The 24,231-nt window shown below is 39.6% G+C and overlaps 1 protein-coding gene across 6 annotated transcripts in view; it reads right to left on the bottom strand.

The window, feature by feature from the left end:
• The window catches only part of sipa1l1 (signal-induced proliferation-associated 1 like 1), an 82,808-nt gene extending 61,238 nt beyond the window's left edge, over positions 1–21,570 (bottom strand). For 3 of the 6 annotated variants that reach the window (XM_053488910.1, XM_053488915.1, XM_053488916.1), the window contains exons 1-2: positions 21,292–21,570; positions 5,448–5,545 (exon numbers count right to left, since the gene is read on the bottom strand). The gene's annotated coding sequence lies outside the window, so the exon portion shown is untranslated. Of the gene's footprint in view, positions 1–5,447; positions 5,546–12,375; positions 12,422–21,291 lie in introns of those variants that run through there. The other 3 variants (XM_053488912.1, XM_053488911.1, XM_053488914.1) reach the window with 2 other exon arrangements.
• Between the last annotated feature and the right edge of the window lie 2,661 nt (positions 21,571–24,231).

Genomic DNA, 24,231 nt, shown 5'->3' with positions numbered 1-24,231 from the left:
TAGCAAACAGTTTAAACTAAAGCACTTAAACTATACAACTTTTACACGATGAAGAGATACAGTTTTTACCGACCCTGATGACGTCCGCCATCCGTAACACCAACATGTTTCTTTTTAAGTGTTCGTGCACGACTGTGGCACTACCATGCCATGAAAGCTCGGTCTTGCATAGCGTGCAGGTTACCGGTTTCTTAGAGGCATTTAATGTAAATTGTTTCCATACCTTAGAGGACTCGGGACGCACGCTTTTTCCTGCAGGCGCTTCTGTAACCTGCATTGCGCGAGCGGCTGTGTATCTTTGTGTATTTGTGCATCTTGTGGTCACGCTCCTCAGTAACGTGAGCAGGCCAGCTAATTGATAATGGCATTCGTTGACAACGAATTTCATTATCGATAATTATCGATTAGTTGTTGCAGCCCTAATCAGGATAAATTAAACAATTAAAACATTACTGATTGTAAAACTATTTTCGACGTGGACATGAAACGGCAACAACAAGCGATACGATATCACAATACGTTGGCGCAGATTCGTTTCGTATTGGTAATACAAATATTCCAACTCAAGATTGTTTTTTTTTCATCTTAAATAAACCACTGTGTTGTTTTACCACCTCAAACAAAAACTAAATATATGTAATATATTTAGAAATAATATATGAATATCGATTTTGATATCAGTTTGGCGATTATCATACAAAACGCTCGTGATGCCTCACTGAATCCATTTCTCCCTCTCATCCTTCATGTAAATTTAGAGTTAAAGAGGCCTGACTGCGCAACAACACAACGTGTGGCCTCGGACAAGAGACTCCAGAGCTCTGGTGGAATAATTAAACCTGGACACTGGCAGGGTAAAAGGAGCAGCGTGTGAATATTTTTCCTGAAGCATGGGATCGCGGTGTAACTTCAGGAGATGGATTAGCATGAGAAAGACGTGCCTGCATTCCTCCTGAGTGAAGCGGGGGTGGAGGAGAAGGAGGAGGTGGTGAGAGGACATTCAAGTCGTTAGACTTGTCCGATTCGGCCAAAACCCACATGGACGACCCTCCGCTTGCTCTCGCGGTACCTTCGCCGCCGAAGGACCAGGAAACGCGGAAGCCGTTCAGGATTTATTTTAGCTGTCGGGTAGCGCTCAGGAATGAAAGGATTTGTGGCTTTTGGCAGCGGGTGCCGTTTATTTTAGTCGCCGTCCACATCGGAGGACCTTTCGCTGCACTGGCGTCGAATAAAATCCCGGAAGCCATTCATAACCGCTCTGGGAAAGGGAACGCTCCTGAGTCAGCTAGGCGAGATAGTATTTAAACAAAAAAACAAAAAAACTAAGAAATAAATAAAATCTCAGACTACCTTGGAAGATGATGTGGAAATGTCATGGTGCTATTTTCACTTAACAGATGAGCACTAATAACCTATAACAATAACAAGTGAAAAAGCATAAAGCTTTAACACACGACTACATAGTTCCCTCATGTCAACTTTGTGTAAGTTAATTAGCAGATTAAACGCTAGCTTACAAACTAATCCAACATTATGTCCATTGTTTAATCTTTTTTTCTTTTACAAAACTTTAAATTTAAATATCAGCACAACAGCACGACCTCAAGCCTGATATGGCTTTTATACAACAGTTCCACAAACACTATTTATTAACATATTATTATTTGTTTCTTTATTAAACCGGTTATTTTGCTCCACCCACACATAGAGGAAGCTAACCGACCGTGACTGGCAGAGCCGGCAACAGACAGATAGCGTAATTAATAGAGGTGAAAGTAGTTTTTAGCGGTAACGGTAACTCTTAGCGGTAAAAAATGAGGAAAATAAACCATGAAGGTGTTGGACAGTAAAATTCAATGTAAACACTAAAAAAAACATACATTTACAAATGGGAATTTAAAAAAAATAATACAATATAAAAAAAGGGAAGTAGCAAAGAAGGAGGGGAAAAAAGGATCCAGTTATAGTGGAAAAAGTCTTAGCTTTCTTTTTTTATCTCTATACTGTTTTTCTTTACCAAAAAAAGATGTGTTTTATATACAGCGGAGCCTGTAACATAAATTCAGTTCACTTTGGAGCGAAAACATATTCCGATAAGAAGTTTCCTACAAGAAATAATGTAAATGCAGATAATATGTTCCAGCCACACAAAAATATTACCAATATTATCAATGTCCAACACTATAATTATATCTTATAGCATATAAAAACATTCTTAAGCCAACGTTCACCGGGTGTTTATACTGTATATAAGCACAAAAAGCTTAAAAGGAAAATAATCTGTAGTGTCCGTAACCATGTCAAATTCATGTTGCAATTTTTTAACGATTTAACATTTTAGAATAATACACTTTTTCAGGTTCATGTCTTTTCATGTGAAATCTAAATCGGCCAAATTTCATCTGAATGACAGTTAAGACCGTTAAAAGATTTGAATTAAAAAACAAAAAAGTTAGACACTAAAACATTAAAGGGCATAAAATAATATTTAGCAGATGTGTTTCTTTTAATCTGATAAATGTGTATGCATATTTACAAAACAATTAGGCATGGATCGTGAAATAAGATGCGTTAAGTGTTATAAAAAATTGTGTTTATATGATCTGAAAATTCACTTTTTTCACCTAGGCAGACACTTTGGTGAGACTTTTTTTTTTCTTTTACTTTTCCCTACTTTGAGCTGTTTTCAGGAAAAAATATGATGTAATAGTTTTTTCTTAAGCTTGTTCTACGTACAACTTAAAAAAAAAAAAAAAGCATCAAGGTGAAATTATAAGTTATGTTTTTGCAGTAGATTCAAACAAATATAAAACAACAGATCAGAATTCAATTTCCTAAAAATGTACTCATTTCAAAGTGAACAAAAATATTGGAGCACAACAGATGTGCTTGTTGACCAGGGGTACTCCGTTAGGTTTAATCTTTAAATCATTTCTGTTTCTAAATGTCTACTCTTGGTCTTAGTCTTGTGGTTGTCCTGTAAATGCTGCACGTTTGGAGAAAAAAAAAATGTAAACCAACAAACAGATCAGGGAGCTGTCTATGGGAGAGAGAAAAAAAAAAAAGACACAAGCTGAGAAAAGAGGGTAAGTTCATCACAGCTACTGCACAAGAATTTGGCATTAGCCAGTAAACCCTCATGGTATGTGCTGAAAAAAATTCAGTGACATCACCGTCCAGCTCCACTTGGCAGAGGTGAAGCGATCACAATCCAAAGGTGGAAGCAAACCACTAAGAACCAGAAGGTCATATTGGAGAGCATCTCACCTCCTGACAACCAGACGGTCGGGATTAAAACAAGCTGGAAGCCACCTGGAAATGAAAATGTGTTGCCATGGTGACAGCTGGATTTTTTTTCCTTTTTTTTTTTTAACTACAAAACATCTGTACCTTTTCAATTTTTATACTTTTCTAACAACACCTTTCATTCTTCGTTCGGCTTGAAAAAACTATTGTGGGTTTTTATTGAGCAAGAAGTCCAGACGTAGTAGTAAGTTATCACGGTGGACTTTTCTGCCACTACAAGCTGTGAAGTTGAGGTGAGATCACAGGACGCTGGGATTTCTTTATTCCCATTTTAAATAAAGACCATTTTACAATCCTGAGGAACGTGTGAGTGAGAAGGGAAGGAGGAGGGCAGAACGACGACAGAGCTGAACTTTAGATAAGTTGTGTAATGTCGTCACAGTCAGTAGCGGACGAACAAATGAAACTCGGTCTGGACTTTGGACTTTGTGCTCGAGCTGACTGCAGAGAGTTAGTGCTGTGTGTTTGTCTTCTTGTTTTACAAGGATCGACAGTTTCCTTAAATATTGACCGAATTCCTCACTGTCTCAACCGGGACACGTTTATCTGTTTGACAGACATGACATCTAAAACTTTAAAGGGGAAATAGTGGAACGATCGCAATCTGGGCATTGTGGCTCTTCCTTTTGAAACAGGAAGTCAGAGAGTGAGTGTGACCAAAGACACGAGATTAGGGCTGGACAATCGGATGACTTAAATCATTACAAAAAAAAAAAAATTGGTATCATGATACACTTTTTCAATGCATTTTTTTTTTTTGTGAATCATTTAAAACCATCACATTTTATTTTAGTAAATTAAAGACTAAACGGAGCTGAATGAAAGTAGCCAATATAAATGTAATGATTTGTCATTGATGTTTTTTTTTTTTTTTTACAGATTTTCTCACTTAAGGATTTTCTACACTTACAATTAACAAAATAAAGATCATAAAGGTGAAATTATAAACTATTTTTATAGTAAAAAAAAAAAAAAAAAAAAAAAAACCTGATCCATGCTTTGTTTTGGTAAATACACACATACATTTTTTTTTAATTCAAATCGTTCCATGGTCTTAACTGTCATTCAGATGAAACCAATTTAGATTTCACATGAAAAGACAAACCTGAAAAAAGTGTCTTATTTAAAAAAGAAATAAAAAAAGGCTAAATTGGTAAGATATTGCAACATGATTTTAACATGGTCACGACATTACAGATTTTTTTGTTTGCTTTTGAAGATTTTACTAAAAACCTGTTTAAGCAACAATTTTTTGGTCATACGCTTCTAAAAGCTTACACCAATTTAAGTATCAATACTCAAAGAAATACGAATAATTTGCATTTTAAATGATTATAAATAGAAGAGACAATATAATGCTAAAATCCTTTAAAATCATCTTTCCAAAACAGCTGAAGTCAGCAACTTCAAATTTTTTAGGGAACCAAGATTGGTCTCTTAAGCTGCATAAAATTCAGAAGTAGCTTATTTGTATGTATGTACAACATAAAATAAACAATTAAAATCAACACCAATAAGTTTTTTTGGCTAAAAAGATTTTTTTTTAAATGTTTTTAAATTCAAAGATGTTTAAAACTGGAAACGTGCCCTCGTGTGCTGTACAAGTTAATAGATACGCAAGTTCCGGAGAAATATTGTGAAAAACAATTCAACATTACTGGTTAACACATTCACATAACTGTGATAAATAATCATTTATTAATTAATCTAAATCCTAAAGGAACATACAAAATATAAGTATGTGTATGCGACTACAAAGGTTTTTATTCTATATGCATCATACTGTATATCTGTTTGATCAACTTGTTCGAGTCCTGTCCGGTTCTGGTTTACGTAAGGTTCTGAAAAGATCAGCGGAGTGTTTAACACTCGGGAGACGTAGAACAATTTGACAGAACACGCACTGGGAGGTTCTCCCTGCGGGCTGAAGAACGTTCGGATCGTAATTAACACCTTTTTCCCCTTACACACATTCTCCTGGGAAGACAATATGAAATATCCGAGACAATATGAAATCCCGTCCTATATGTAGACGTTGTTAGTGGGGTAGAACAGAAGCTGTCCAGGAGGACAAGCCAGACAGAGGAGGACGAGCTGTAGTCTGGGGCTGTGTGAGATCATGTACAACATGCCGTCGCTACCTGTCACAGATCGCCGACAGCATCCCCTGTGGCTTCGAGTGGGGAAACGAAAGCTGGTGTGTCCTGGTTGTAACACGTCTCCTGTACACGCTACACAACTGAAAAAAAAAAAAAAAAAAAAAACCTGAATACTGTAATGAGTCACCTGCAATCACTTTCTGTTTAACTGAATTGTCCTGTTAGCGATGCTGGAAACCGGGATCAGGACTGAAAATAAACGTAGCAGGGTATAAGCTGTAAACATTACTTTGTATAAAAGTTAAATATTATAATAATATGACCCACGTGTGCATTGCAGCAAACTTTACACTTTTACCAGCTACGTAAGATTTGTATCGATTATATTTAAAACCGAAACATCTTCGCCTATTCCATAAAAATCTTTAATTGGATTATCATTTAATTATGTCATAATATTGTTAGTCCACCTTTAACTGTTTGCAAAATACGCAATTGTTTTGTAAATACAAATTAATGCCTTCAGGTCAAACCGGGATTTGTGAACGAAGCAGTGAAAGCGAATGACTTTCGGTGATGAGACTCGTGTGTTAGCGTGTTAAAGGAATTCCCGAATCTGTGTGTACTGTACACACACATTCACCAGCACCACTCACACGTTACAGGAAGTTATTGCCACGCCTCCTTACAGTCCCGACTTCACTCGAAGACATTTCCAGAAAAAATGTCTCTTTGAGAAGTTCCTGGGAGGCCGGCGTTTTTAAACGTGATTCAGACAGATCATAGCTTCGGCGCACGGGGGAAACTTTCTACCATGATTTTATTTTTTTTATGATAACGGTATTCGACATAATCAAAAGTCCTGCTTTGACTTGAACACTCCTTGTGTAAAATTATGCTGAATAATTCACCAGTTTGAAAGTGGAATATGAACGTTTACAAACAAAACCCCTAATGAGAACAATGGCGACTTCAGGTGTAGTTTTATTTTTCTTAAATACCTCATTAACGTACTTCACATTATCATCGTAAACCAAAAACTCAGACTGTCTAAAGTAAAAACGAGCTCAAGGAGGAAGTTTCTCGAGTTACCAGACATTGTTTGACGGAAGTACAATTTCTTGGGTGGGTAAAGTAAAACCAGACAGTGTGTATGTGCAAAGAAGCTAGCCAAGATGTCAAAGGCAAAGCTATCCATAAAACTGTAAACAGGGTTGATGAAATGCAACACTAGGGCGACTCTCTCTCGATAGGATGTCGCTAATGTGCAGCTAATCAGGAAGTGGTTTAAAAATCGTTAGCCATGACGTCAATTCCGTCTTGTGAAGAAGAAAATATATACACGATTACTTGGATTTAAAAAAAAGAATAAATAAATGAAATGAATAATCAGCTCCTAATGGACTTCTTCAGTATATAACGAACAGGACGAGAGTGAAGTTGGGTAGTGACGGAGCGTCCCGAGTCCCCCTGAGGAAGGTGTAGGTGTCCGCTTCTTAACCAAGAGTGAACGTTATGTTCTCTCGCTCCAGAGCCTTAAGGGAACCCTGAAAGAGGATCGCGGCCTGACTAATAAAAACCGTAAATCGCGTCCAAACCTCGAGCCGCAGTGTGTAAAGAGTCTGCTGTTCCTGCTCCAATACTCGGCCTGCTCCTCCCCTGAGGCTGTCTGTTCACAGCCCTTACACTCTCCGTTCAGGATGTTCTCACATTCACACACACACACACACACACAAAGCATTAGAAAGACACCAGATCTTCGTCCTTTCTTTAAGCTCAGAGAAACAGGCGGTTATAGAAAAACAATGAACAGACGAGTAAAAATGAACTCACAGCTTTAACACTAGAGACTCCTTACACAACAAAAGAATAAATCAATCCTCACTATAACAACTACATTCTTCATCCCGTGTGCGAGCTGTTACCATGGAAACAAAAAGTAGCGCATTAAAGGAGACGTGCCACACGGAATTTCCTTTTTAGGCACGTTTAGACCATCGGATACGTCTCCGCAGCGCATCTCCGAAGAATGAAGTGTGGGGTGGACACACTGCCTGCTTTTTGTCCTTTAGGTCAAGGATTATTTAAATGAGCCGATTAGAAACCCATATGACCTCATATAGGAAGTAACCCCTCCCCCGCGGGGTTGTTGCTCAGCATAGAGGAGGAGTGAAACAGAGGCATGAGGGGTATTTCAGCTGCGGCATTCACTTACTCACACACACACACACACACACACTTACACACACACTTACTTTGTGGGAAGCTGAGACCTGTTTAAAGAATAGTAAAACACGGGACCCTTAATATGAACTACACTCCTCTCAGAGCTGCCGTTATCGAAAATAACACTTTTTTTTTTACAACCAATCAGAACGCAGGATTTAGAAGCATTTTACAGCGCCTCTAAATCCTGCGTTCTGATTGGTTGTAATAATGTTTCCAAATCCTACATTCTGATTGGTCACAATGCTTTGGCTTTTTTTTTTTTTTTTTTTTTACTGAAAATGAACCCTGAAGTTAATCGGCATTTTAAAAGCCCCAAGTTGATGCTCAGGTCTTTAAAGTTAAATAATATTTTGTATTCATGTAACTATAGTACAGTGCAAAAGTCTTGTAACTGTGAAGGTTTTACTGTAACAGGCTTAAACAAGTTAAAAACTGCTTGTTTATGTAACAGCATCAGCAGTATACTAATCACCTGCCTGGTCGTCTGTCTTAACAAACAAAAAACATTCCTCTGAAAATGAGACACAATAAAAGTCCTTTAGGAAGCCTGAAGAAATATTCCTCTATTTTAAAACTACTTAAAAATTATTATTTTTTTAATTCTAAAGCTCTGGAAGCAAAATATAAGGAATTCAGGAGGTCAAGACTTGTACAAGGCACTGTATACAAAAATGGGTGCATCAAAATCAGCAAAAATAAAATTAAGCCTATTAACATTACAAAAGAAAGTGTGTTCACATGTGTGTGCTTTGAGACATTAGAGTCAGAGAGACGTCTCCACGTTCACCATTGCGAGAGAACCCGGGGCAGATACGCGTGAGACGAGTCCTGTAACGTAACGAGTCCTGACAGATGTTCGGCTTTCGTATTTACAAAGAGGTGTGTGTGTGTGTGTGTGTGTGTGTGTGTGTGTGTGTGTGTGTGTGTGTGTGTGTGTGTGTGTGTGAGAGAGAGAGAGAAAAAGAATATAAGACCCTCTGCTGAGCTCATAGCTGTTCAAAAAAAAAAAAGAAAAGTCAAAGCCTTGTCTGGGTGCGGACGTCTGGACCATGAGTACGGGGCTCGGGTGCGAATCCTCCCTGTTGTGATGTAGGAGCGTTTACGAAGACACAGTCTGCATCCTACTTGTGCTTCTGAATGTGTGTACGTTCACACATACCATAAGAAGACTCATTTACGTGAACCCTGACAGACAGACATTACAGAAGTGAATTAAAATAACTTTCAGCTGCTCATAGATCATCTCCTTTTACTCGTTCTGGAATTTTGCGATCACACCGGAGTAAAGCAACTCTGATTCTGTTGTAAATCCATCAGAAAAACGTAATTGGTCTCAGCCTAAGCCCTATTCGGACGGGACTAGTTTTACAGGGGGTCGTTAGAGAAATTTCTGTTTCACAGACGTACTTTGTGATTTTAATCCTGTCCGAATCTGCCATGTCTGTCTTTCTCTCACACGGCCTCTGTAAAAATTACCTACTGTTTTTCAGCGAACTCGGCCATCCTCTAAGAAATCTAATCCCGTCCGAATGCGAATGCCTGTGATTGCCGAATTTTTTTTTTTTTCCAAAACGCGTTTTCTTTTGTGTTTTGGTCAACGTGAACTACCGTACGATCTCAAGCGCGCCGGTATTCAAGTTTGCGCAATAATGTCTTGTGCAACGCCCACATGTGAAACACAGACACTCCTACCTCCGTAATAAACACAGAGATGTTAGTCCCGTCCGAATAGGGCTTTAGACAAACATTTAAACTCAACTTCACTTGACAAAATAAATAAAAAAGAATTTAAAAAACAATAATAATTATAATTTTATTTTTTTCTTTAAAAAAGGCCTCGGTGTGCAACCGGGACAATCTGATTTCTACACATTTCAAACTCATTTCAACTTTTCATTCTGTCTAGCAGCTTTGCGAAATTGTTAAAAGTGACGTACAACTAAAAGTGAATAGAACTAATTATTTATAAAACAGTCACATCCGACATCTGGAGCGCTTCCGTGTCCAAGTAAGTGGAAATAATACTGCAGAGAAACATTAGGGGAAAAAACAAACACTATCAGATTTACATTTCTATCTCGGTTTATGATTAATCATGAACATAAAGCTGATTTATCGATCAAATTTCTCCAATATCTGATTTAATGAAGGATTAACAGCACTTAATAAACAGTAATGAGTACGAGGTCATTAATCCTTTGACACCGAGCACACGACAGAGATGAAGGACAGAACAAGCTCACTCGGACTAGCGCTACTGCTTTTTTTGCTCCACCCTAAACTCACTAATTGTGTGTGTGTAAAGTGATTGATGATGATGATGATGATGATGATGTGTTGATGGTGTTTCCTTTAAAATCTCTTAATCTGCTCTGCGCTCCGGTCCAGTAGATGGCGGTATTGCACCAAACTACTCAAGAAGTTAAAAGAAGAAATCGCCTGGTGATATTTGTGTAAGATGAAAGCAGTTTGCATTTTCTCAGAAAGCTGTCGAATATATTTAACACTCAAAGGTTTACTTCAATTTAAAAGAAACGATTCAGCAAGTCGAATCAAAATCATCCAATCGTTGATTCACTGAATCATCTCGACCCAATAAAAGATCCATTACGCTGCATAATCGATTAAATACGCACTGATCTAACGCACGACCAACTGACCGTAACCCACACGGGGGTGGTGTGATTACTTTCCTGGAAATGCACTGCTGAATACGGTACGGTTTCCATAGTAACGTGTGAAATTAGTTAAAATCAAACAAAAATTAAAATACATTCTTTAAAATCGAACACTCTCAGATGCGCGCTGACCCCGCAACCATGGACGCCGTCAGTCAAACTAACCCCGATCAACCTTGAATGACCTTATGCCACTGCGCGGATTCTTTGACAGAACGGCTGGAAAAAGTAAATCTGGTCTCCAGGTGGGACATTACGGGAGTGTCCCCCTGCTGCACTGTTACACCTCTGTGATCACGAGTGTGTGTTTATTTATTTATTTTCTTCATGTAAGAAATGAGATTAGATTAGACATTAAGTCTGGAGTGTGTCCAACACCGCATGTACATTCTTACTCTGTGATCTAAACGTAAAGTGAGCGAGAGCAACAAAGTGTGTATCACTGGTTACTGAAGTGTCTGTGAGACGATGATCAGGTGTGAGGTTACAGCGTAAACACAGACAAGTGACGACTCGTACCGCGGCTCGATGAGTGACGCTCGTGTGTGTGTGTGTGTGTGTGTGTGTGTGTGTGTGTGTGTGTGTGTGTGTGAGCGCGCGCGCTGTCTGTGCAAACAATTGCTAACCTGTTTGTCTAAGTCAGTGTTTTCAGTGACTCACGCACTGACGGCTAACCGACAGTCTCACACACACACGCAAACACACACTCCGCTTGCAAAGCTTTACCAGGGTTAACAGCCATGACCTCATTGTGCAGCGAGTCCGAGTGTGTGTGTGTGTGTGTGTGTGTGTGTTATCAGGTTCACTTTTTATTTGACCTTGAACAATGCAGTGTGAACAAACACGCTTTGTCTCGCAGAACTAAAACTCTGGGCGTTTTCACGCGTGTTTCTAAGAATACTTTGACCCCGTAGTCTGGTTCATACTGATCAGTGTGAACGCGACCGTTCCGTGTTCGGGAACCTTAAAGCGGTGGTATCAGGAACGATACAACGCGGCGTACTGGGGTTGTCCGTCTCCTCGGAAACCTCCGTGTGCACATCGTCCTCTGATACGAGAAGGTCGGCACGCGAGAGCTTCGCTCATAAAATCTTTTTCTGGAATAATCAATAATATTAGGTGTAGAGCAAAAGTTCTCTTCTTCTCTTGTGTTCTCTTTTTCTCTTGTGTTTAAAGACAGGCATGTACACGCTGCCACCTGCTGTATCGGAGAGTAAAAATACGCAAAGTATGGAGACCAAAGATAATGTTGGCCAAAGTGCATGCATGTGTAAAATAATGTAAAAAAAAAAAATTTTTTTTAAAAAACGCCTTAAAGCGACGACTGATTCATGATCATATTTTTCCTAAACTTAAATCGTGGTTATTATTTTTTTTTGGGGGGGGGAAACTATAAACAACTTCACCATTAATAATAATGACCAAGCATTCGAGCAAATGTTTCATCTTCACACTAAATCTTTACAATTTCTAAAAATCTATTAATTCTTTTTTACAAACTTTTGATGCGTTTCAGTGCAGAAACATTGTGGTGATGTTCTACGATCTGATGACATCATCATGAAGGATGGTGGGCTATTGTTTGGTAAAAGGAGAATCGTTCTCACGCTGGGACGGCCTTCAACATCGCACACTCATTAACCACCTGATAATGTTCTGTCACACACACACAATTTTTTCAACCTGGAGTACAAGTGCATGTTCTCCTCAATGCAGAGACATCAGCAGAGCGGACTGTAAAAACACTGCCACGACAGCACACACACACACACACCAGAAATTTGGTTACAATATATTTTATGGAAAGTAAAGAGGAAAGGATTTGTAGCGCTGGACAAAATTTGTGCTGATGTCAGCACACACACACACCACTTTCAACCAAGCGCATGTGTGCACACACACACAAAACAACAGATGAACACACATTCAGTCCAACTCATATTTTGCAATTGTTTTTAATCCAGTTAAACGCCACATTTAGTGGTTGCATTTCACACATTAATCTGCTGTACAGATCTCTCGAACACACACACACGAGTCATTTCTTTAGTTTAATATAATACCTGGAGGTAAGAGGACAAGGCGCGACGGAGAGGGCAGAGGGGGGACAAGACGCGGCGGAGAGGACAGAGGGGGGACAAGACGCGGCGGAGAGGACAGGGGAGACGCGGCGCGGTGGAGAGGACAGGGGAGAGGACGGGGGAGACGCGGTGCGGCGGTTAAGACGCAGAGGACGGCGGAGACATGCGTCAAGTGTTGCTGAGTGGGTGCTGGTGGGCGTCTACAGCCGGTGTGTACAGGTGCTGATGGATGGTGTAGAGAGAGAGAAAGAGAGAGAGAGAGGGAGAGTAACTTAAAGAGAGGGAGAGGATTTAAAGGGCAGGTTTGTGAAACACAATCGGCCCGGGTGTAAAAACAGAGTTAGTCACGGAGAGCTGATAAAGAGCGCTAAACCCAGCCGAGAGAACAATGAGGAGGATTAACACGGCTCAGGATCCGAGGGGTGGAGCTCGGCTCAAAATTCAGGGCTACGTTTACACTCGCCCTTTTATTAGGAACACCTGCACACCCGCGCAGTTATCTGACCCCTGCAGCGCATAAACTTAGAACACTTACCCGGGGCGAGGGCTCCGGGAAAGACTCATGGGTGACCGTTATTGTGAAATGTTATTTTTATTTATTATTGTTCCTGTTTCTGGTAAATGGGGCGCGGCTAGAGACCCTGAGCACCCAGAAATCCTCCAATCCAGAGAACATGTCAAGCACAGCTGAAAAGCCTAATAAGTATGGGTTTTTTTTATGAGTAATGTTCGATGAATAAGCTTTTTAATCCAAATTCACTACATTCTGTTTCTCCACAGAAGGAAAGAAGATCTGGGTATGAAGCGAAACGAAAAGAATGAACTGGAAAGAAATTGAGAACAATATTAACTCTGAATGGAGCACAAACAGATGTAATGGTTTAACACTATTTCTTCATACAGATGTTGTTTTTGTAACACCAAACACCAACAACTACTACAAGAAACAACAGATCACATGTACAAATCAGGGGGCGGTGATGAAAGAGGTTAGTCCGGGACGCTGCTATGGCCGACTGAAAGTATAACACTTTAATATTAAACAATATATACACTAAATTGCTTAACCTAAACATAATGTTATTATTCCATGCACATTACAATCTAATACCATGTCGAGGTCAGAGACAAAAAAGAAAAAAAAATATATAATAATAATATCTTACCAAATCTAGGTATCACTGTACAACTCGTGTTCATAAACCACAAATAATACAGTTGCAACTGAAAAATATAAACAAACCAGTGCATTTATTTTTTTTCTAGGAGCTAATTTTAATATTAACTTGCGGCGGCACAGTGATGGAGGGGTCAGCAAGAGTCAGTTTTGGTTAAACATCTCATCTAGTTTTAATATCGTGTACGTTTTTAAGAACTTTAAAACTAAATTTGGATTTAAATGCGTGTGGAGTTTTTGAGTGCGTCTTGTATAAATGACTTGTTCCCAACGATTATTAAAAGAAAATGTATACGTTTTGTTCCGACATCAGGATTTATTTAACGTAGTCTGTTCTTTTAACATTGATCCCAGTTAAAATTTGGTTCCAGATCTGTGAAAGGTATGGAGCGTTTAGCACAGTGTGTAGCACATTTTAGCTACAGTGTAGGTGAGCTTCATGGCTCCGGTGTGTCTTTTCTGGTTCATCGTTAGCACCGAGTGTGTAGTGCAGCCCGCGGGGAGCCGGATACGACCGCGCTCTGAGAATCCAGACATGACTCACGGCATCTTAACCAGACTTTAATCACCGCTTTTAAATTTCCCCGCTGCAAGTACGATGATTTGTTATGAGTTTTATATATAAATATTAAATCATTAAAACCAGTCCCGCCCTAACGCGGTTTACACGCTTTGGTCCTAAACCCTAAACGCCGGGGGTATAAATAAATAAAAAATAATAAATAAATAAATATTAAATAATTTTGGTCATCCTGGGTGATTTCGTCAGCCGAGTGGGCAGAGAGCCTCGTTAAGGCGCATCTCGTACAGACAGCCCTGTCAGGACGGGTAATCTCAACAAACACTTCCTGTGGTACAGGAAGACGCCGCCGCTAATGACGAATGCCTTCTGACGCCTATTGCGACACAGCGCTCTTGCGCTTTCTGGTAAATAAACCAGAGGACTAGTGAGAAAGAAAGAATAAAAAAAAAAAAAAACTTTTCAAAGTAATTAAAGTCATTATTAAAATGAAGGCTGAAGAAATAAGGGCCTTTCTGGAACCACGCTATTATTGTGAGAATAATTATAAAAAATTATAATGAAATGGTATTTATTTCTCAGAGAGAGCACTCGGAATAAAATTCAATAATACTTAAGTCCTTTCTCAGCTAAATATCTTCTATAAGGCAACATTTATATTACAGAAGAAATTGATTAGATCAGACAGTTTGATTAGAATATCAATTTTCAAAAATTCCCTTTAGAGAGAAACAGGAAATCTCTTGTTAAAAAAAACCAACAACAACGACAAGAATACTGCGGCTGAAAACTGTTAAGGTTGAAGGATCCTAGACTGAAAAAATCCTAAATGTGTGTTAGAATCTGAGTGTGTGTGTGTGAGAATGCTGCTAGAATCATGGCTCGAGCGTCCTCTGGTCGTGGAGAATGCTGGAATGATGGACGTCATGACTAAGGGGTGTGTGTGTATCCAAGGCAGCAGCAGCTCGCAATAAGATGGTGCCCGCAGCGACGCCGAAGACAGGACTGTAATTACGGAGTCCGAGTGTTAGACGGGTGCATTCGTTACTAATTTCAGTCTTCGGTAGCCATGTTAACACCCTCTCTCTCTCTCTCTCTCTCTCTTCAGAAAGCTGCTCAGCGTTTCTCCTCTTCAGGATTTGACATGAAGCCATCATTATCAAAGATCAGCATCAGAATGACGTCAGGTGACTCGAGGATGGTTTAAAGGTGTACCACCGGGTACCACAGCGCAGGCCGGGTTCAGGGTGTGATGAGGTTAACGCGAGTAAGAGTGGTAGCAAAGCTTTTTTTTATTATTATTATTATTAGCTGGAAATGTAATGAACAGTTCTGTCAACACAACATTAATTTATTTTCTTTTTGCATCTTAGGTCGGCCAGTTAGTCTGCTTTTGGTTCGTAACAAAATTGCTTGGGAATCAAATTCAATCCAAAAAAAATTTAATCAAATCTAAAAAAAACTAGTCAAGGACCTAAAAAATTAATCAAATTTCTGTGATTTTTTTTTTTACCCCAAGCATTAAAAAGAAAAAAGAATCTGCTCAATTAAGGCTTCCTTAATTCCAAGCATTGAATACTTAAATCATCAAGTCTCTAAAAGGAATCAAATGCCCTTATTCTAGGAATCCTCAATTCCACACATTAAAAACCAAAAGAATCACAAAATGAATCAAATCCCTGACCCTAGGATTCCTTGATTCAGAGAACCAGAAACAATTCAATCTCCGCGAATCAAAAGAATGATTTTAAAATAGGTTCATCAAGCATTTTTAATATTGAAGAATGAATAAACAAATAGAATAACTTTTTCTAAATCGGTTAGTCATGAGTTTCTTTTGGCATTGAGATTTCCTAGATTCAGTCAGAGTCAGTCAACTCCAAAGAGTAGGAGTGATTTTCACACAGAAGACGACAGAAGAAAAAATAAAAAGGCAGAAAGATAAACAGCTTCATAGACAATCATCCGTAAAACAACAGACCAGTAAACATATAAATATGTAAATAGATAGCGAGACAGACCATAGACTAGTGGACTGACCCCTCTACAGACAGACCATAGACCAGTGGACTGACCCCTCTACAGACAGACCATAGACCAGTGGACTGACCCCTCTACAGACAGACCATAGACCAGTGGACTGACCCCTCTACAGACAGACGGACTGATAATATGGACGCAGATAATATGGATAGCAGGAATGAAAAGCGTTATCGTTGCGTCTTTATAAACAGCTTTATCACTCGTATTCGTCTCCTCCCTCAGTAAACTCGTCTGATACAATCCTCACACCACTGACAGTCACAGCTGGCTGATACGCAGAGATAACATCTGGATCGTGACGAACGATCAGACGATACTCTTGTGTGAGAGATCGCGTCATATCTTCATTAACTCTAACAGCGCTCTACTGTTCTCAATCTCTGAGGAAAAGATAAATAAATATGTTTTTTAATCCATGCAGATTTTTTTATGTTTAAACTGGTGTATATAATCATTAAATGAGATTTTCTAAGGAAAACCAAACATAAAGATTCATTACGAGACGAGTGCTGAGGTGATTTTTTTGTATATCTGAGGTTAGCGGTGTTAGCGGGAAATGATCGTTGAGGGAATGAAATCTGCGACGACGCGAAACTCAGCGATATCCGTTATGGGTTTTTTTGTTTTGCCAGATAAATGACCGCGACGCTAACCGCTAGCGAGTTGGAGCAAACGCCGACCTCTGTGGCGTCTTCTCCGTCGCTCTGACCCGGGCTGAGGAGACGGTTTTGTAAAATGTTACAAGTGACGTCGGTGTTAAACACTTGAGTTATGTGATGCTTCGGCTTAATCCGTCGCCGTTCCACTCGCAGTCTGAAAAGGCTTTTGAGAATCCCCACGCTGCCAATCGTCCGCCCAGGCGCGCGCTCTCTCTCCCTCTACATGTTGCAGAACATGTGCGGCCTCTGCCCACGCTCTCCTTCTCAATCGGCAGCTTAATACAGAAAAATGTGACACTGTATCCGCAGCCTTGGAGTACTTACTTACATAACAGATATTAGGGAAAAAAGAAAAAAGGCATGTGTTGAGATGAAGAAGAAGAACGCTCGGTATCTTTATACGAGGACGTCTTCCTGTGAGCAAGTAAACATCTTAAAGGACAGTCTGAATTCTCCTGGAATAATCTTCAAAAAAAAAAAAAAAAAAAAAAAAGAGAGCGAGAGAGAAGTGCTTAGCGCTCAGGGTCAGGGGTTCGAATTCCTTCACCACGTTTTAACCTTTAACCTCTCAGGTGCGTCATGAATCAGATGGATAAAAGTGCCTCCTTTCGTCCTAAATCCCTCAGTCTCTCCCCCATCTCTCTCTCTCTCTGACTGCAGGAGTGTAGGCCTGCTTCCTCATGAGCCAGAAGGTACCAGGTTTTCACTCCTTGAGGTGATCAATTTTTTCGATTGTGTAAATATGCGACGTAATGCGAAAGCACACCGTATGCATTTGTACGTATATATATTTAGTAAATCATTTTAGATTAAAGCTAGAAGAAGCAGGAGCCAGCACTTGGCTCGGAGACAAGCTCTTCTTTAAAGCGTACATCCGCCCACACACACACAGCCTGAGATGAGAGCTCAGAACAAACCGACGCATCGACACCACACTCCGAGACCGAGCTCGAAAGCACCACCTGCTTAAAACGCTGCCTTCCAGCTCTGTTCAGAGTTCGGCGTGCACGCCAGATACGAGGTGGAGAACAAAACGGACGTCCCTGTTATTTTCTTTAAAAAAGTTTTTTAAAAAGGATAACTAACTTAAACACCACTATGACCCTGTTTAAGATAAAGGTCAGGTTTTATCTACTGCTCACGGTGTTAGTGGGATAGGAGATGGCTCACTAAACTCGGGGTCGAGGACACACTCCTACCTTAGTGGAGGTTTTTTTCTCTCCTACTGCAAGGTCAAAATTCTGAGCATGACATGTTTACTACTTGAAATATTCTCAGTCAGGGATCTGGATTTCTACACTTAATAAACGGCTCAGTAGAGCTGCAGATCACAAAATAATAATATAATATAATATATACAGTTTCGAGCAACTATAGTTCTTACAGGTTTTAAATTATTACAAACTACTAAAAGTATTTACAGAAATGCAGTGTAACTTGTTTTGTTGATTGTTTAAATTTCACATTACATACAAAACGGTAATCTTTTTTTTTCCCCCCATGCACCACAATTATGCTCTAACCTCCAGTCCAATAGGTGGCGGTACTGCAACAAGGTTTTACGTTTACTTTTAAAAAACAGCAAAAAGAGACCATTTACTACTAAAACTAGTCACAAAAAATATATAATAATGATAAAACCATTAATAAATAAGGAATTTTAAAAAGGTGATGTTTCGCACGTCAAATAAAGTCTATAAAAGTAATCATACAACTTTTAAAGCTACTGACATAAAACCAAGACTTGATTGCGCGCGAAAAAAGAATAAATAACCAACCATTCAAACTCAAAAGAAGAAGAGCTGAAATTGTAAGTTGCACAAATAATCGCAAAAAATCCAAATGGTAGTGAAATTATTTAATTACAAAATGGCACAATTTATTTACAGGTATTTACATGCACGGTCAGGAATTTATGTAGAGTTTTTCTATAATTTAAGTATTTGTCTATTTTTATAAATACTTTTGAGGTGCTGAATAAATAAATTGATGAACATTATCGTAACAAGACAGTCTGTCCATTTATTTGCTGTTGATTATTAGCTTGAATAAATATGTTAAAATATAAAAGAGTACATTAAATAGTTACACATCGCAGACATCGTAATATGTTTCAACGGCGTTTTGTTATTTTTTTTAAATCCAATCGGGTGTGCGTGTGTCATGACGGTTCACATTTATAATTACAAGTGACTTTTATCTACCTCTAATGTGGACCTGTCTGTGCCCTCAAATGCTCATTCATTTTAAACAATGTTTGATTTTAGTAATAAATAAATAAATACACCTGTGTTTAGTTTTAGGAAAAGGACGAAAACCAGACGCCTCACTTAAGCTGTTTTAGCAGCTGTTGCTAGCGTTGCTACGCATGTAATGCCTCTTCCGCTGGCGCTGAATGATGACATCAGAGAGCACCCTACACACACACACACACGCAGGAGCACAAGAATTATGGTCATTACCTAAATGGAAATTGGAAATAATTACCATAACTTTCTTATTAAGGTCACATGACTGCGTATCGGATATGTATCTGATCGAGGACCACATACAAAAGTGACTCCGATCTAATCTAAGAAACATCAGATTTGTCATTTCAGACAGCGCTGAGAAAATCAGATGTGCCACATTTGAGTAAAAACAAAAAAAATCAATAAATAAAAAAATAACATTTAGAAAACAAAGTCACTTTGGTAATATAAACATAGCAGAAATGATCGCAATGCAAAATTGTTTTTTTTTTCCTAGTCGTTCAGCTCTAGTTGTAACGTAACATTTTCCTGTAAATTCCATAATTCCAGCGTGATCACAGTGTATGATCAAAACCACTGATAAACATTACACAACAGTTCTCATTACTAATCACACAGAAATAATTCCTTGTTCTGGGAAGCTGTGTGTTTGTCCTGAGTCGACGCACTGGGGCATTTTTATAACAGGGATTCTAGAAAACCCAATTCATTGAACTTGGAACATAAATAACAGATTCAGCACAAACCAGCAACCTACACCTGACCAACAGCTTCCTGTGTCATCAAATGCATTTTATTTACAAAAATGCCTGTCGCTAAAAGTACACACATGAACACTAAAACAGGAACTAAAACAGGATCTAGATCATAATCCAAACGTTCATTCATATTCAGCAGACTGCTTCCCCACCCCCTTCACACTAAGGACGTGTTCACATCGCGACCTGGGAGCGTTCGGGAGCCGTGCCCAAGTCCATCTGTGTACTCCGGCACAGATCGAATCATATACGGGAGCCAATCGTGCATGTGAACGGCAGTAGAGTACTGTTAGGATGAGACGTCATCAGCGCCATTGGTCTTCTGCAAATTCTGCGTGTTCAGGTAGCGGTTGCTAATCAGGTCCTCGATACAGTAAGAAGGCACACAGGCGCTTCATGCTTGACTTCCCCGCCCCAAAAAAATGAAATATTTATATTACAGTATCAAAAATCTTGCACCAAAGGCCTCCTCCATACTGCCACCTGCTGTGTCGGAAAGCGTAAATATGCAAGTGTACCCGAGTACGAACAACAAAACTTGACGTTCCTTAAGCACAGAAAATCAAAACAATCAATACATAGATATACACACACTCATTCACACACTATGGGCAATTTGGGAACGTCAATAAGCCTAACCTAGAAAACCGGAGTACCCAAGGGAAACCCACCAAGCACAGGTTCACAGGGAGAACATGCAAAAACCCATGCGCACAGAGACGGGAATCGAACCCGGACGCTGAAGGTGCAAGGCGACAGCGCTAACCACTACACCGCTCCATGCCGCCCAATTTTTTTTTTTTTTTTACAACAAAACAATATTTGCTTTCCTTTCTAAACGATTTTAAACACAAGGGGACTGAGGACGATGGAGAGCAATCGCTCCCTGGGCCCGGTACAAGATCAACACCAATGCATTATGATCCATGGAGGAAACCAGAGGACCCCGAGATCCAACCCACACAAAATACTGTATGTGCAGAACATGGGCTTCAACTGCGCATGCGCAGGACGCAGATCTCCATCGTTACCAGTCAAACGGACTGATTTGAGTACAGCAGTTCTGTGGACGGTTAAAAACCCTGCACACGGATACAGCTGCTCATGTCGCATCTGTTACACGCGTTTCGCCAAAAAAAAAAAATTATATATATTATATATATATATATAAAATCGAGCCGCGGCGCGCGAGCCTGTCGTTCCTAACGCTCCGGTCGCGCGCATCTCTTTTCGTTTTGTCGCTTATCCGTATAAATCCGGTGATTAATACACTTTTATCGACGCGTAGCTATTCAAGGTCTGCATAATAATCATTGGAAAATGTGACGACTTCATCTCTCTAACGTTAAAAAACGCAGGATTTTTCTCCCCAGCCTTAACGCCGTCTCGAGACGCGCACGCGCCCGGGGGTTGTTAACGTTTTCACCGTTTAAATAAATATATGGTTTAAATGGTGAAATTAAAGCCGTGCTTGCGGTTCAGGACTCACCTTCTGTCTCTCTGTCCCTGACTGTGTCTTCATCCAAGCTCGTCTGCGTTAAAGATAAAGCACTCCAAACCAGCACCGGGAAATTAACACAAAAATAAAGAGAAGAAAACCGTCGAAGAAACGTTTTTTGTTGTTGTTGTTGGTTAGTGCACGCGCGAGACAGTCTCCTCGGGGCTGCGCGTGCAATTTCACGCGAAAAAATAAACCGTGCCGTTAAATGAAGCGAGATCCTAGTCCATCAGCCGCCGCGCCGCAGCTCCTCTCTGTCTCTCTCTCTCTCTCTCTCTCTCTCTGTGCAGTCTCTCCCTCCTTTCCTCTCTCTCTCTCTCCCAACTTCAACTCAGAAGTTCATACAAAGTTCTAGCTCCGCCCCATCGCCTCGCGCGCCGCAGCTGCTGAGGTCACGCCGAAAAAGCCCAACCGTCGCGCTGCTCTCCAAATATCGCGAGACTTTCTCACGAGCGCTCAAAAAACGCCCCCAATTAGCGTGTGACGTAACTGTACGTTTAGTCCCGTCTACAATACAGGTTTAATCAGTAGTGATGGGAAGTTCGAATCATTTTAGTGACTCGGTTCTTTGAATCTCGTTCATCAAAATGAACGATTCTTTTTCTGACCCATTTAGTTCATTTCGTTCTTTCGATCAGAAATAAACTAAAATGTTGCATTTTCAATAAAAAAAAAGACCCCCAATACATCTACATACACAAATCTTGGCTCTAGTTCCAGTAAGGAAAATATTACAATGCAGCTAAGGACATATTATAATAAACAGGATGAGTAGCTCACCTCTCATATCTTCCAGTCCGAGTCGTTCATCGTTCTTTTGAATCTATCGCGCCGCATAGCGTCTATGGGAGTCACGTGACAAAAGAACGAACGACTCGGAGTAGAAGAGTCATTAAGAAAGAATCGCTCAATTCTCTTTCCCGTACATAACCTACGGAGGGTTTGCGATGATTTGCGCATGCGCGCTCAATAGAATTGATCAATATCACCATCTGAGACGACTCGTTCTTCTGAGTCACGTTTAAGATTCGTTCAAAAAGAACAAATAGTTTATAAATGACCCATCACTATTAATCAGCTCCATTAACCACTTTTAGACACACACACACACACACACACACTGTCAGCTATAAGCAGCTTTAAAGCAAAATTTAATAAAGGTGAATTACAAAAATCAAAACAGCGCCTTTGTCAGATCATGTTGTTGAACTGTTGCAGTAATCATTAGACTCATCCCAGGATTTGGGATTCAGGATTCTTCATGATACCTCCGCACACAAATTTCATCCGTACCAGGGATGAGTTCTTAATGAGAAATTTCATATTGCAAAACAGATTTTCCCATAGGTAATAATGTAAATACCGATAATCTGTTCCAAAAATATGATCAATAGCATCATGTTCCATCACTATAATCATGTTTTTTTGGATATAAAAACAGTCAAAACATTTAGAAAAGACTTATAAAATATCAATTAAATAGACATTAAACCTCACTAAACCTTAATTTTAATGTATAATTACCCTCGGCACCGGATGCTTTAAAACCAAACTGAAAGCGACTCTCTTTTCTTCTTGCTACCGTCCTTGATAACATTCTTGAGACCCGTGGTGTTGAGGCCTATGTCTTTACTAAATCTAGCACAAAATGCAAAAAACGACCCAAAAAAATATGTTAACTCATTTCGTTTGGCTGTCCACTTATGTAAACATATTTTGAGCAGCTACCAGGCATACACACAACTTTGGTTCATCTTAGTTCGTTTGCTCATTCGCCAAAAAATGCCTCGTAAGCCGAGGCAGATTCCTTGCAAAATTTCAGTTCTTAAGACGAAAATTCATGAGGTTTGAATGCCGAGGTATCAATTTAACTGTACATTAATCACCTAACCTTAACAGCATAAATTAACTAAACTAGCTACGACGAACCTAATTCGCGACAAGCACAAATTAGCTGACACAAAATGAACACCATAAATTAACAAAACTATCTAAGAACAATACAAAAAGACAACAAAATGACACAATGCAATATGCTGAGATAATGTACACAGAGCTGAGATGAGGTTGTGCAAATAAATTGTCCATGAGATGGTAAATGAAAAGAGTAAACATTTCTTGTTGAATTAGTAGCATACTGTATTTAAAAAAAAATTCTCGGGCAAATAGTAGCTATTACTGAGCGGAAATATTGTGTTCATGTTTTGTGTGTGTATGTAAATGTCAACATATATTTACATTTATGTGCTCTGTCAAAGTACGTAAAGCTGATGGAAAAAAAAGCTACATAAAGCAGACTTTTGCAGTTTTTATCCCAGTGGCTGGGGATTGAACCCAGGCCTTCTGCTTGACAGGCAAGAAACCTACTAGTGAGCCACCAATAACAAGTAACTTTAGCAATATAAAAACTTAGCCCGCTTACATTAATTATACAGTATGTGTGCAAAAACTTTGGTGTTGGTGATTACAGCACCTTCTTAAAGTACTAATTATAGCGTATGGTCAGTGTTACAGATTTAACCAGGTTCTGTATCTAAACACTCCCTGAGGCCACGACCTGACAGGAACCAGACTCCGAGGGGAGCTCATCCCCCTGAAGGCATTATAAATCATCACTATTCTACAGTTATATGCTTTAAAACTAAACAGAAGGCATTCCAGCTGATCCAGAATCCGAGTCCTGCTATAAGTCTAATGATTTAGCAGCAGTTCACACCCTGCGTTCGCACCAGGACGCAGCAAAGGCTGCCTCTCGTGTTCAATTTTGTTGCCTTGTAGGCTTTCATTTGCAAGTCCGACATGTAAAGTGGAAAAGGATGTAGCTGCCGACTTGAAAGCATGTATTTTCTTGCTCTGCCAAAGCACAAAAAGCCGGTAAAAACGGTAGTTAAAGCAGACTTTTACAGTTACAGGTTTGTGTGGGTACTGCTC

The sequence above is a fragment of the Clarias gariepinus genome, chromosome 27 (genome assembly GCF_024256425.1).
Source record: "Clarias gariepinus isolate MV-2021 ecotype Netherlands chromosome 27, CGAR_prim_01v2, whole genome shotgun sequence".
NCBI classification, from domain to species: domain Eukaryota; kingdom Metazoa; phylum Chordata; class Actinopteri; order Siluriformes; family Clariidae; genus Clarias; species Clarias gariepinus.
The sequence above is the reverse complement of the archived record's forward strand: the minus strand, read 5'-3'. Positions and strand labels throughout refer to the sequence as shown.